This window comes from Aulonocara stuartgranti (genome assembly GCF_965226115.1).
Source record: "Aulonocara stuartgranti genome assembly, chromosome: 3".
NCBI classification, from domain to species: Eukaryota; Metazoa; Chordata; class Actinopteri; order Cichliformes; family Cichlidae; genus Aulonocara; species Aulonocara stuartgranti.
Window position 1 is genome coordinate 74,195,842 of NC_138941.1, and position 13,240 is coordinate 74,209,081.

A 13,240-nucleotide genomic window follows, 5' to 3' on the forward strand; every position below is an offset into this window, starting at 1 on the left:
AAAATAAAACAAACTACCAGAGCTCAGGGAACAGAGGGTCGAAAACATCACAGCACAGCTCACTCCCGGTGGCTACTTGGCGGGGCCTGGCGCCTGTTGCTCGGTCAGGCCTCTTCCGGGGCGCGGGGGCCCTCGGGCCTCTGGCTCGGTTCACTCTGGCACAGCTGGCTGCCGGCAGAGCCGGTGGGCACGCCGGTGCAGCCCCCTCTAGCTTCTACTCGGTGGCTACTGGGTGACCCCTCGTCTGGGGATCCTCAGCCCTTCCCATGCACTGATGCCCCTCCGGTGGTCCTCCTTGGGCTCTCACACTCTGGGGCCTCTGGATGTCTGGGGCCTGGATCTCCTCCATGCCTGCTTCATGCCCTGGGGGACGAGGCTATGGCTCTCTACATCCTCTTGCAGACCATTACATGTGGAAACCATTTGAATACAAGCGCGCTGATCCACACAGGTGTGCACACGGGTGTTCACTGTTCGTAGACTTAAATTACACCTTTCTTGGCTACTACTTCAAAGCACATTGTGCGCTGTCTGTCCTGCGTGCTGCACAACAATATTCAATATTTAGTATTTACTGCTGTTTACACCTAGTGTTGCGGCTACTCCAACCAATGGCCGCGGCAGGCTAAACATGAGGACACCGATGACGCGCAACAATTAACGCACAAACACTTCTGTATCATTTGCTTCTTTATTTACACATGCAACTGTCCAAACTATAAATCAGCACATGGGATCAACCGTCAAACAAACGCACAGACTGCACAAGCAAATAACTGCAACTTACAAATAAATGCACCAGCTACTATGTCAAAAACTCCAAACTGGTCTATGGCAGCAATTAGTGCATAAATATACAAACACCATCAAGTTACAGTCAAATATATCAAATCATTCAAATTGTGCTCAAGTTGCGGTATGTTACGACATGTTGCGGTCAACAGAAAGTTTTGCCTCGTGCTCACCCTACCTTTCTGCTCATCAACATCAGGTGCTGTGTACAAGTGAGTGCAACCACATTTACCACACCCATGAGACACGCCCCACACCCATGCACCAATACAGTGAGTCCATTTAAACCAACCCACTTAGTCAGACGGAAACAACTCATATGGCTCCTACACCTAGCTAGATTAATGCGATGGTGTTGTTACGTTTCGGTGTTGTCAGTGTTTTGTTTTTGCGTGACTGTTATGTATTTCCTGCTTTACTTTGAAAGTCTGTGTTATCTTAGTGTGTTCAGTTTACATTTTCCCTGTCTTGTCAGTTCTAATTTGCCCCAGCTGTGTTTCCCTCCTGTGGTCCATTCCCTGATTGCTCCTTCTATGTATTTAAGCCTTGTGTTTCAGTATGTCATGGTCGCGATCTTCCCCCCCGTTGTAAATAGTTTGACGGTTTGTGTTTTGATGTAAATAATTATCGTATTTTGCTTTGGAGAAACAGTTGTCGATACTTTCGTTTTGGGATTTTTGGTGGTGAGCTTTAGTGGGGTTTTTTTGTGTGTGTTTTTTTTTCTTTATTTTTACTTTTTTCGTGTTGCACTCCGGTTGCCTAGGCCGGGGTGTAACATATGGGGGCTCGTCCAGCTGGTCTGTCTTCGCTGGAGGATCCGAGGGCCCGCTCCAGTTTTCCGTTTCCACTGGAGGACCCGTCCAGCCATCAGCGTCGCCGGCGGGACGGCGGCCGGTGCCATATGGGCTGGACATGGACATGGTCCGAGGGAGGGACCGCTTCAGCCGTCTGTCTTCGCTGGAGGGTCCGGGATTGCCTTCGCTGGGGGGTCTGGGGACCGCCCCAGCCTTTGTCGTCGCTGGAGGGTCCGTGGGACCGCTCCAGCCTTCATCCGCCTTCGCTGGAGGGTCCGTGGGACCGCCCCGGCCTTCGTCGTCTGCTGGAGGGTCCGTGGGACCGCTCCAGCCTCCACCAGCCTTCATCCGCTTTTGATCAAACATTTCACTTGGGGTTACATGTTTGATTTTTGGGTAGGGGGAAATGTTACGTTTCGGTGTTGTCAGTGTTTTGTTTTTGCGTGACTGTTATGTATTTCCTGCTTTACTTTGAAAGTCTGTGTTATCTTAGTGTGTTCAGTTTACATTTTCCCTGTCTCGTCAGTTCTAATTTGCCCCAGCTGTGTTTCCCTCCTGTGGTCCATTCCCTGATTGCTCCTTCTATGTATTTAAGCCTTGTGTTTCAGTATGTCATGGTCGCGATCTTCCCCCCCGTTGTAAATAGTTTGACGTTTTGTGTTTTGATGTAAATAATTATCGTATTTTGCTTTGGAGAAACAGTTGTCGATACTTTCGTTTTGGGATTTTTGGTGGTGAGCTTTAGTGGGGTTTTTTTGTGTGTGTTTTTTTTTCTTTATTTTTACTTTTTTTCGTGTTGCACTCCGGTTGCCTAGGCCGGGGTGTAACAGTGTTGTGTTTAGTATGTTGCTTAGTTTTTTTTGCTCGTTTTCTATTCTTTCTCTCTCAACAGGTGATCCAGGAGATTCCCCCCCTTTCTCACTGTCCCTCTCCCCTTCTGTTTTTCTTTTCCTTCCTCTTTCTTTCTCCCTTTCCTATCCCTCACTCATGTCTGTCCCGTCTGTAACATCTGAAAATAAAATAAATAATAAAAACAAAGGTCAATCAAATGGACCAATACGGCAATGCCACGATGATCCATTTGGCAAAAAAAATCCATTGGTATCCTTGTTGGTCTTCAGACAACAATTCTGACGGCTAAAGAACCAAATGGGACAGGCAAAAAAAAAAAAAAAAAAAAAAAAAGACCCATCACGGCATGCCTGAGCTGAAGACTGAGCAGAAAACTGAGCTGGTAACAGAGCTAGAGACTGGAGCAGAGGTTGTGGTGGTTGTTGTAATGAAGTTTGAAGTGGTGGTGGATAAGCATTAAGCTGAACTACTTCGCCACCAGAACATGAGGAAAACTGCAGGACGGGCTCACCTGAGCCTCCAGCGGACACACGAACGGGTGCAGGCACCTTCTGGACACTAATCGCTCCCACCCGGGGCGTAGGAATGGGTGTGGAGACAGGCTGTATCCTGGCTGACCTCACCCTGGGGACCAGCATGGGTGCAGGGGCATTAGTAACACCGTTACTTGTAACGCTGTTACGTCGTTGTTGCAAACAATGGTTGTTTGTTGCCTTGATTAGAGTCCAGATCATGTTGCTCACTGATATTTTTTTTTCGAGACCCACGATATTTTCGATGACCAGCACTTTAGCTTTCTTTGATGATACATTTAGTTTAATTAATATTACAATTAATATACAGTATATACAGTTTGTCGTCCAGGTACTTAGATTTTTTCTTTTTACTTTTTTTTACTTTGTTATGCTGCAGGACTTTTTTTTTTTCTTTTTTTGGCTATTTCAGTGTTTTGCTTAAGTCTTTAGATATGAGACTTTTAAAGTTTGTTTATGCAGGAATGTAATTTTTTTTTGGAGAAACCTTAAAAACCTACTGTCAGTTTTGTAAAGTTTAAAATGTAATTTCTAAATGTTAGTTTAAAATGGGAGCAGAATAACCCCACAGAGCAGCAAACACATGTTACTAAAAGCAGTGGAGGGTCAGCCTAGTAGACGGTACATGTCGTTTCTCTTCTGAGTTTAATTGTGAAAGTGGATTGCAATAAAAATATTTTATTTTGAAGGATCAACAGGAAATTATCAGGACTGCTCCGTCTACCTTAAGAGGACCAAACCTTTAGTGCAGCAGCAGCTGCGTGTTGTTGTTATCAGGACTTTAACTGGAGATGAAGATGTTGCTGCCGCTCCTGCTCCTCGTACTCGGTAAGAGCGCTCCTTGAATGCAAACACAACGACACAGCTGTTTGTGCTTTTAGACAACAAAGTCTGTAACATGAGTTTACTGGATGAAGCCACTCACTGTATGTGTTTCAGTGGACAGCCAAGATACTAAAACACTTCAGATTATTTTCTGTTTGGAAGAAACCGTGTTTTATTCGAATTTATGATCTCAAATATGTTTCAGCAAGATCTCTGATCATGTTTTAAACCTCACACTTGACTTTCTGGACAAAAACTTCTAATATAAAGTTCTGTGATATTTTTATGCAAGTGTATTATACATACACATCTCTATCATAAATAGTATAATATTTTTAAAAGGCCTGTAGTTATGGTGAAATAGATTTTGTTACAGTATAAAATTTTAAATCCACTGTTGAAGGGAGGGCATCACATCTCGTCCCACTTCCTGCTGATATGGATCAGCCACAGCAGAATAAACAGGAAGACAGTCTTGTGGAATTTTTGCAGGGCGGCTGTTTCCTCCAGTTGTTTTAAAGGGCATATACTACGGAGCCCCGCAAGGGACATGGGAGAAAAAAAAAAATTAAGACGGACTTTTGCGAGATCTCGCAAAACAAACTCGGGATCTCGCAAAACAAACTCGGGATCTCGCAAAACTTTTGCGAAATCTCGTAAAAGTTTTAGCCGCATTCTTCGGAGGCAGCCAGCTCAAAGCCGACCTGGAGGTTGAGGCACGATGTGCCGCAAAAGCAGTGTTCCTCCCAGCTGTAGTAGGTCTCGACCTCCCGTTAGCTTCGAGATGGTGGGTGCCAGATCTCCGAAAATGTTGGAGCACTTTTGCAAATATGTGATGTCTTGTAAACTGAGCAGATATCTAACTAAGTAGCTGCCGCCATTATTGGAATTCAAGTTTTGCGAGATCCCGCAAAAGTTCATCGTAATTTTTTTTCTCCCATGTCCCTTGCGGGGCTCCGTAGTATACAAAGCGGTGGTTCCCAAACCTTTTTCTTTTTTTGCTAGCGCCCCCGCCCCACTAACTCTCTATCACACACACACACACACACACACACACACACACACACACACTTTGTTTTCAAAGTCCATTGCAGTTTATTTCACAACGCAAACCTTTAGTAAAACCCTCTTCATGGTGTAATTATTTTACGTATAGTTGTTTTTTTTCCTGTGTAATAATATTCAACGTTGCTAGCAATACATTTTTCAAAAAAATGCCTCTGTGCAAAATGGGTTTAAAAATACAAACTGTAAAAATGTAAGCTGTGGAATACTGTTTGTCTGTGATTTGGACAGGGGGAACAAACTGTGGCAGGTTCAGCCTGATATTATTTGTATCCCATTGTAACTTTACTGTATAAAGAGCTAACATTACCAACATCTCATTGTAAGAAGTGTTTGTGAACTAAAAATCAAGAATGTGGGATAATGTTTGTCCGTGATTTGGAGAGCCCAGCGACACAGGCGAAACAAATTCCCTCGGGGGTATCTACCTTCATCATATGTTCTAGCCTTTGGTTTGAAAGTATATTTGGCGATGCTCTGCTTTGCGTTTGTGTGGGAGCCCCATCAAAAAACCTGTCCATTACGCTAGCAGTGTCCAAGCTATCTTTTTTGTAAATTTATACCCCCCCGCAGTGGCCCCCCAATATGGGAGCCACTGAGTTAAAGTATTATCAGCAAACTGAAGTTAATGGAAGCGAGTTAAAATGATGTTGTCCACTGAGTTTAGGGCTACTTTGTCAGGGGCTGGGTCTGTGATCCAGCATTTTGAGTTCATTGTGTATTTTTTGAGTTGTTATATTATATTAAATATATGCTTAATTCTTGTGTTGCCATTATTAATTAGGATTTAGTTGAGTGGTATTCTAGTTCACATCAGGTCTAAGTGCTTTTCATGACTGTATTTTCTCCATCCCTTGGTTGTATTATTTAAAAGTACAAACTCTCTTATCATTGCTATGCAGATGACATTCAAATTTATTTTGAGTTGACTGAGGATGGTACACTGTCGATGCATCGCTTCTTCGATTGTATAAGTGAAGTTAAAGACTGGCTGCTGAGCAATTCCCTTATTCTAAATGTCAGAAAATGTAATCTTTGACAGTTATACTCCAAGGGCCCATCTAACTGGTCTCCTCGGGCCCTTCGCTAATTTTCTTTCTGATTTCGCACGTAATTTGGGTGTTTACCTGGATAGCTCTTTTAAGTTTGACAAGCATATGTCCTCTGTTATTAAGTCTTGTTTCTATCAACTTTGTTTAAACGCTAAGGCCAAGCCATACTCAACACGTCAGGATCTAGAAAAACTTATCTATGCCTTTGTCACATCCAAGTTACACTATTGCAACTCCTTAGACACTGGGCTTCATTCTGCCCTTCTTCATAAATTGCAACTCGCCCAAAATGCTGCGGCTGGCATTTTAACTGGTACTGGTAGGTTTGAGTCTATCACTCTCTGACCTTTACTGGCTCCCAATAGAGCCTTTGTACTAGAAAATGCTAACTTCCTGTTTTAAGACCGGATTTAGAGTTGTACACATCTGGTAGCTTTATTTTGCGGTCAATTGCTACTGCAAAGGTGGACGTTGTTTCCCCCGTTATGTCGATATCAGCTTGTCAAGTTTATCTTCAAGTCTTACTTCCTTGTCTGTGTACTTGTATGCTTGCTTAATCATTGCCTCCAACCTGCTAGCTTATCTGCTTTTGTATTTTGCTACTGTTTTATTGGATTTTGTGAAGCACTTTGGTGTACCTCCGATTTTAAATGTGCTATATAGATGTTACATCCCCACGAAGAGGTCTAGGCGTGTGAGTGAGGGGACCAGTAACAAACCCCCTTGTATCAGCTTTCCTAGCTGGCACACTCCTAGCCCTCGAGACCGGCTGTTTCTGTTTGTAGGTCTTACAATTTGCCATTAAATGGCCAGGCTTAAAAAAGAAGAAACACTTTTGTTCTGCTTTAGGATGAGACATTAGTACCTCACTCTTTGGGTACTGTGTAGTGGGCACATCACTAACCTTCAGTAGGTCATCGTGTCTGTCGTCCTTAATGGCACTGGTTTTATGGATGAGAACAAACTCATCAGCCAGTGTTGCAGCATGCTGTAATGAGGAAACCTTCTGTTCACTGCGGTATACTGCGATCTGCTCGGGGATGCAGTTCTTAAATTCCTCCACCAGCATTAATTCACGCATCGACGCCAGGTCAGTAGCTTTGCTGGACACACACCACCGATCAAAAAGCACACTTTTCTTCCTCGCAAAATTTCGGTATTTCGGTCCCGGGGATCAATAGGCTGGGGAAACAAACTTCTTCGCACTTGCTCCGCTCCTTGTCCAAACAATCTTCACACAAGCAGTCCACTCATACTCACCGGGTCCAGGGGTCACAAAAGGGCTGATCCAGGTAAACCTATTAACACAGACGAGGGTAAGTCGGAGGCAAGCACGGGAACAACAGGATTACAATGAAGCCAGGCAATACTAATGAGAGTTACTCAATATTCCAGCGACGAGTAGCTCAGAGCCCCTGCCTTAAGAAGAGCTGCAAATCACCGGAGATCAGCTGCAGGTGCGTGGGCCAAGGGCGGGAGCCCAATCAGAGCTCCGCCCAGGCAGACAGGTAGGAGAGAGAGAGAGAGAGGGCAAGGCGAGGGGAGTGGAGAGGAGCGGAGAGAGAGTAAAACAACAAGCACTTGTGGCCACACTGGGCTGGCCGGGGAGGCACAGGGACCATGACACCCTTGCAGCAACAAAAACATAATATTCCAGAAACACGCTTTGCCGATCCGATCAGCTGTTCATAACACTTCCTACATTGAAATACACGTCAGCGCGTACAATCGCATGTCCGCCATTACCTGCCCGAAACCGGAAGTGACGTCATTTTCGCGGAAAATGTAGTTTTTTACTTGTAGGCCTTATAAGCCTATACTGGTGTTTTTAAAAGTCATGTTTGACTCTATGCATTTCTGAATAGATTCTGGGATGCTTAGAACTCAAATTGCACTGCTTTAAATAGTTTATTTTGATGCACATGCTGTTTTCTTTGCAAATCTGCATTATAGGATTGTTTTTCATTTTTCTGCAGTATATAAAAATTGGTGTATCTCAAAAATAAAACTATGAAGACACTCAAAAAAATTTTTCCTGTTGTTGTAAACTATTTTTTGCAACTTTTTTGTATTTAAACATATTATTAATATTTGGGCTATAATGGTTGTATTGATGTATAGCAACTTGAAATGCTCCCAAAAATGGCACTACAACATGTAAAAATATAATAATATAAGCTCTGGCAGACTTGGTTCTATGGTAGGTCTTAAAGGGTTAAAGTACGCAGCCTTAACGGTCCACAAGGGCCGCGTACTCAAAGACCGCTAAGGCTGGAAGTGAGAGGCTTGTGAAATGGGACGGTCTAGCATCCATCGCGCTGCCCAGGTTGCCTAGCAACCATTATACTAACAGCTGGAAACGTTTCATACAGCTTTGTTTGACAGAAATGAAGGAGAACATATCTTGTTCAGTTGTTTGTTTGTTTCTACAAGAGCTTTGTGTGATTAGTTGAGTATCTGAGGCTGAGGCCACAGGACTGTAAAACATGATTGTTGGGCTTCACTTCTGTACTGAACAGTCATTTTAAGATCAGTTAGTAAATAACAAATAGTTAATGTTGTTCATGAGTTCAAAGTCATCTCACTTTGGTAATGAAAATATAATACGGCCAATATTATAGTTATTATATTAATCATTATTAGTTATTACAGCAGTGAACATGAACTCTGTGCCAAATACTGAGCTTCAGTAAAGATTCAAGTTGCAGTTATTTATATTTCCTATCACCTTAAATCTTCACTCAAAGACAAGTGTCTTTGATGGTGCATATATAGGTGTATCATATATAAGAGACAAATGTTCGTTCAGTATGTTGGCATTATTAAATTTGGCTCAATGCTTACATATATGTGTAAAAAGAAAATGTACAAGCTGTGATAACTGTTTCTGATAGAATGAAGAGTAGACTGATATATAAAATATTCCTTTATTGAGTGAGAAAATCACACCATGTCATAACTGCTTTAAGTCATACAGAATAGATATCAGAGCCTTAAAAGCAAGAAATCAGATGGTTTACAGGAAGCCAAAGCTGAAGCTTTATGAGGGTCTGTATCATTTACATGATTTATTATCACTTTATTTTACTGGAACTTTAACCTCCTAAGACCTGAACTCTTCCACTGCATATATTTTTAATTTCTCTTTGATATTTGGGCTGATTGGGACCCAATGAATGTAAAAACAAAGAATTACCAAATTTGTTTTACCTGATTTTTCTTTCGAAAAACATGAGAGCCACATATCAATCAATCAATCTTTATTTATAAAGCACTTTTCATACAAAGATGTAGCACAAAGTGCTTTACATGGTTAAAAGCAGCCCACCCCACCCTCCAACTCACTCCCCACACTCTCATCAACATAAACATGAGGATATTCATTTAAAATTTCGATAGACCAGTAGCAGTATAATGTCCTCGTAAGTGGATATCAGGCCCTTGTAGAGCAAGATTGAGTATTTTAGTCTAAATAACCCAAAATGTGATGTCCACATATGTGGATGGCAGGTCCTAGGAGGTTAAGATCAGTAAAGCTTTGTCCTGCTTTATATCACTTTATCTTACACTCAGCGCTGTCATTGCTTTCTTCCTTCAAAACACAGCAGCTCAGAGATCATCCAGATCTGCGTGTCATGTATTTGTAACAACACACAGGCTGTTTGGGCCACAGCCAACACCAAAACAGCAAACTGCTTTGAGCAGTTTCCTCTAACCTTACACTGCAGCACACTATATCTGCTCCTCGGTAACCCTTACATCCTGTTCGGGTTCAATTTGACTAGTGAAAATACCTTCAGTGTTCATTTCTTTAAGTCTTTTTGCCTGAAATTTGTGGAAAAGTGGAAAACTCTACAATAGTTTTTATCAACAATCTTTAAAGGTTCTGAAATGAATATGTAAAATATGATATTAAAACATGTAACATGAAACTGCAGCTCTGCAGAACAACAACCATTGCTGTTTACTCCCAAGAGGGAGTGGATGGGGAGCCGTTAGGAAGTCTGATGTTAGGAAGCCTCACATACAGATCTGGAAATCTCCTCCTACTGTAAAAAACACTTGAGACTCATCTGAAAGTTTAATTATTTTCCACCCTGGGCTGAAGGAAACCTGAGCACAGTCTTATCTTTTAAATGTACATATTTGTAATTAATTAAAAATCAAACGCTGTGCCAGTTTCTGGCTTTGCTTGAGAGTGTGTCCAGCAAACCTGATGGTACAGACTCTTAAAATCAAACACATCCAAACTCTGAGGCTGTGAGCAAAACACGAAGCACTGAGGCCAAGAACAGCTGTAATCCTGTGTGATTATTACAGGAAGCACAGCAGTCTGTTCTCTCTTTGACTTTAGAAACTGATTTATTGGGATCAACATGAATGTTAACAGAGGGAGAATTTTACTGATTGTCTTAAAAACAATGCACCAATTTAATAACTCGGTGTAGAAAGTACTTTGTTACACTACTTGTTACATCACATTTACGTTACTGTGGTTACTGTGTAATACAACCTGGTTGTCTTAGAGTTATCACATAACAATATAAACCTGAGGCTGCAGTCTGACACACCCACACAAATCTGGTAACATTTTATATTACTGATGATTTAACAGTTTTTACTGAGCCAATTTTAATGGCTTTAAACTGGAGAAGGCACCAGTATACCACAGGTTTTTGGTTTGACTCTACTAGCACACTAGTGAGTACATGTAATATGTTTTCAGATTCTAGACAAGATATTGTTTTTGATATAATTCATTTAATCTATAGAATCAAACATCGAGGGATAGAAATACATTTTTATGGATTCCTGCACATATCTGTGTAGATGGAAATGAACAGGCTGATACGTTTGTTAAAGGTGCAATAAGAAAGAATCATGTAGATATGAATATAAACACAGTAAAGATGAGGTTAAAAATGGCCTGTATTTATATAGTCCTTTATAATAGTCCCTAAGCACTTTACACAACCAGTCATCCACCCATTCACACACTGGTGATGGCAGCTACATTGTAGCCACTGACAGAGGCGAGGCTGCCGGACACTGGCGCCACCGGGCCCTCTGACCACCACCAGTAGGCAACAGGTGAAGTGCTGTCAAGGACACAACGACCGAGACTGTCCAAGCCGGGGCTCGAACCGGTGTTCCAGATCAACTGGCGTTTAGATCAACTGGCGTTGGTCAAACAGATGTGTGGCAGTCTTGCGTTTCAGTAGCTCCTACCGACAAACCAGCAAAAAAACGCCAAATGTGTCACCTGTGACACTTGTGAGGTTGTCTCAAACACACTCCGTCAGTCTTGATGCTGTTGAACAACAAAATGTTTAAAATGTGGCGAGTTTACCTGGTGATATCCTCATTCGCGACGCGATCGCGAAAACAGCAAACAATTAACACCACGCGATGTTGTTCACAGGACAGCAAGAGTAAACGATCGGGAGACTCTTGTCGTCGTTATCGTTCCCCTCGCACGGTTTATTTCTCCGGTTTCAGCGTTTTTGCTTCACAACTACAGCGAGCAGTTTACTTTGTGCACTAACATGGACTCGAGTCAACCAGCGCCACCTCTGGCCAAGTGCCACAGCCTACAGCCAGATCAACCTGTGACACACATCTGCACCACGTTTGATTTCGTTTCTTGCACAACACATTTGTACCTTTCAGTTGTGTCTGTTTGTGAATCATGCAAATAAACCTTTGAAAAGAATGAAATGACACTAATATTTCACTAGTGTTGTAACATCACATGTCGTTAGCGTAGTCTGTGTCTTTTCTCTGCAAACAAACATTTTAGAGTTGGTTGTTATATACAGTCTGTATAAGTGTGGTTAATCTAATAAACATTTGTAAGGAGATGGCAGTCACTGTGAATGTACAGCAGGTGAATAGTAATAAACAGTCAGACAATGACTCTGACAATCTCATTCAATCTTGCAGACTGAATGCACCTTCTGTGGAAAGTGGTACCACACAGTGTGTGTGGACTTTCCCTGTGCAGAAGGCGACTACAAATGTTGTGGGTGCTAAATAAACAGTAAAAAGTGATCCCTGTTGTCTTTGCTTACTGATTGTTTTTAGTGTTGACAATCCACATTGCTGCCATTGCATCTTTCAACATGTTTGTGGGTAGATTTGGATGTACCAGGGGTAAGTGCAGCCACTCAGCCTCTACTCAATGTCATCATAGCAGCAGGTGCAGATGTGTCACAAGTTAATCTAGTAGTGGGCTATGGTATTTGGCCACAGGTGGCAGCAGTGGACTGACCTCCATTTGAAACTGCTCTAGCTGCTGTGTGATAGTGGATCTGCTACAAATTGAAGATCATAGGCAAGTTTTGGAAATGAACCCTTGTATTATGTTGAAGAACAAAAAAATGACATTGATTTTGTTGCGGGTCATTTAGATCCGTACTGTGTAAATCCACTCAGAATTGTTCAAAAACTGCAATGAAACAATAGCAACTTTATTTCCCATCAGATAAACATGTAGAACACAGACATACAACAGTTAGACTTTCCATAACTATTTTAGGAACAATTTGGTTTTTCGTTCTTACAAACACATTTCTGTTGAACTTGCCCAACGTTCTCAGTTTTCCAATGCTCAACATTTTCAATTTTGTCCACATGATGATGGACAGAATGTAACGGTGTGCTTTCTGCAGATGTGCTTCTTGCATTTCTCACAAAACGTGCTTGTTTTAAAACGGGAACCTTCCTAACTAAGATTTAAAACAAAAGATTGCGTCTCCTCCAGTCTCACAAACAGATGACAAACCAAGCGACACACCTGAGTCACTGACTTTATATATAACTACCAACTCTCCAGCCAGGTTGATGAATTGCCTATATTGGCTGGAAATATTCATTTTCAGGGAAAGGACACAGGCAGATGATGCTTACAGGATGTGATGTGACAACACTAATGAAATATTGATGTGTCATATTTGTCCAAGGTGTATTTCATTGTTATGGGAAAAGAGAATATTAAAATCATGATGACCAATAGGAGTGGTGATTTCTATGACTTTGTGTATATCATTTGGAATTTTGTACAAATGTAGGCCAATAAGGAATATATGATATCATTTCATTCATTTCAAAGGTTTATTTGCATGATTCACAGACAGACACAATTGAAAGGTACAAATGTGTTGTGCAAGAAACGAAATCAAACGTGGTGCAGATGTGTGTCACAGGTTGATCTGGCTGTAGGCTGTGGCACTTGGCCAGAGGTGGCGCTGGTTGACTCGAGTCCATGTTAGTGCACAAAGTAAACTGCTCGCTGTAGTTGTGGAGCAAAAACGCTGAAACCGGAGAA

The 13,240-nt window shown here is 41.9% G+C and overlaps 3 protein-coding genes across 5 annotated transcripts in view; 1 reads left to right on the forward strand and 2 right to left on the reverse strand.

Annotated features, from left to right (window-relative positions):
* LOC309703463 (uncharacterized protein) overlaps positions 1–3,751 on the reverse strand; it is a 179,477-nt gene extending 175,726 nt beyond the window's left edge. The window contains exon 1 of the mRNA XM_082528286.1: positions 3,696–3,751. The gene's annotated coding sequence lies outside the window, so the exon portion shown is untranslated. The remainder of the gene's footprint in view (positions 1–3,695) is intronic.
* LOC309703515 (butyrophilin-like protein 2) overlaps positions 1–13,240 on the reverse strand; it is a 227,160-nt gene that overhangs the window by 57,413 nt on the left and 156,507 nt on the right. The gene's annotated exons all lie outside the window — the stretch shown is intronic.
* Positions 1–13,240, forward strand: part of LOC309703684 (uncharacterized protein) — a 36,411-nt gene that overhangs the window by 15,335 nt on the left and 7,836 nt on the right. The window lies entirely within an intron of this gene.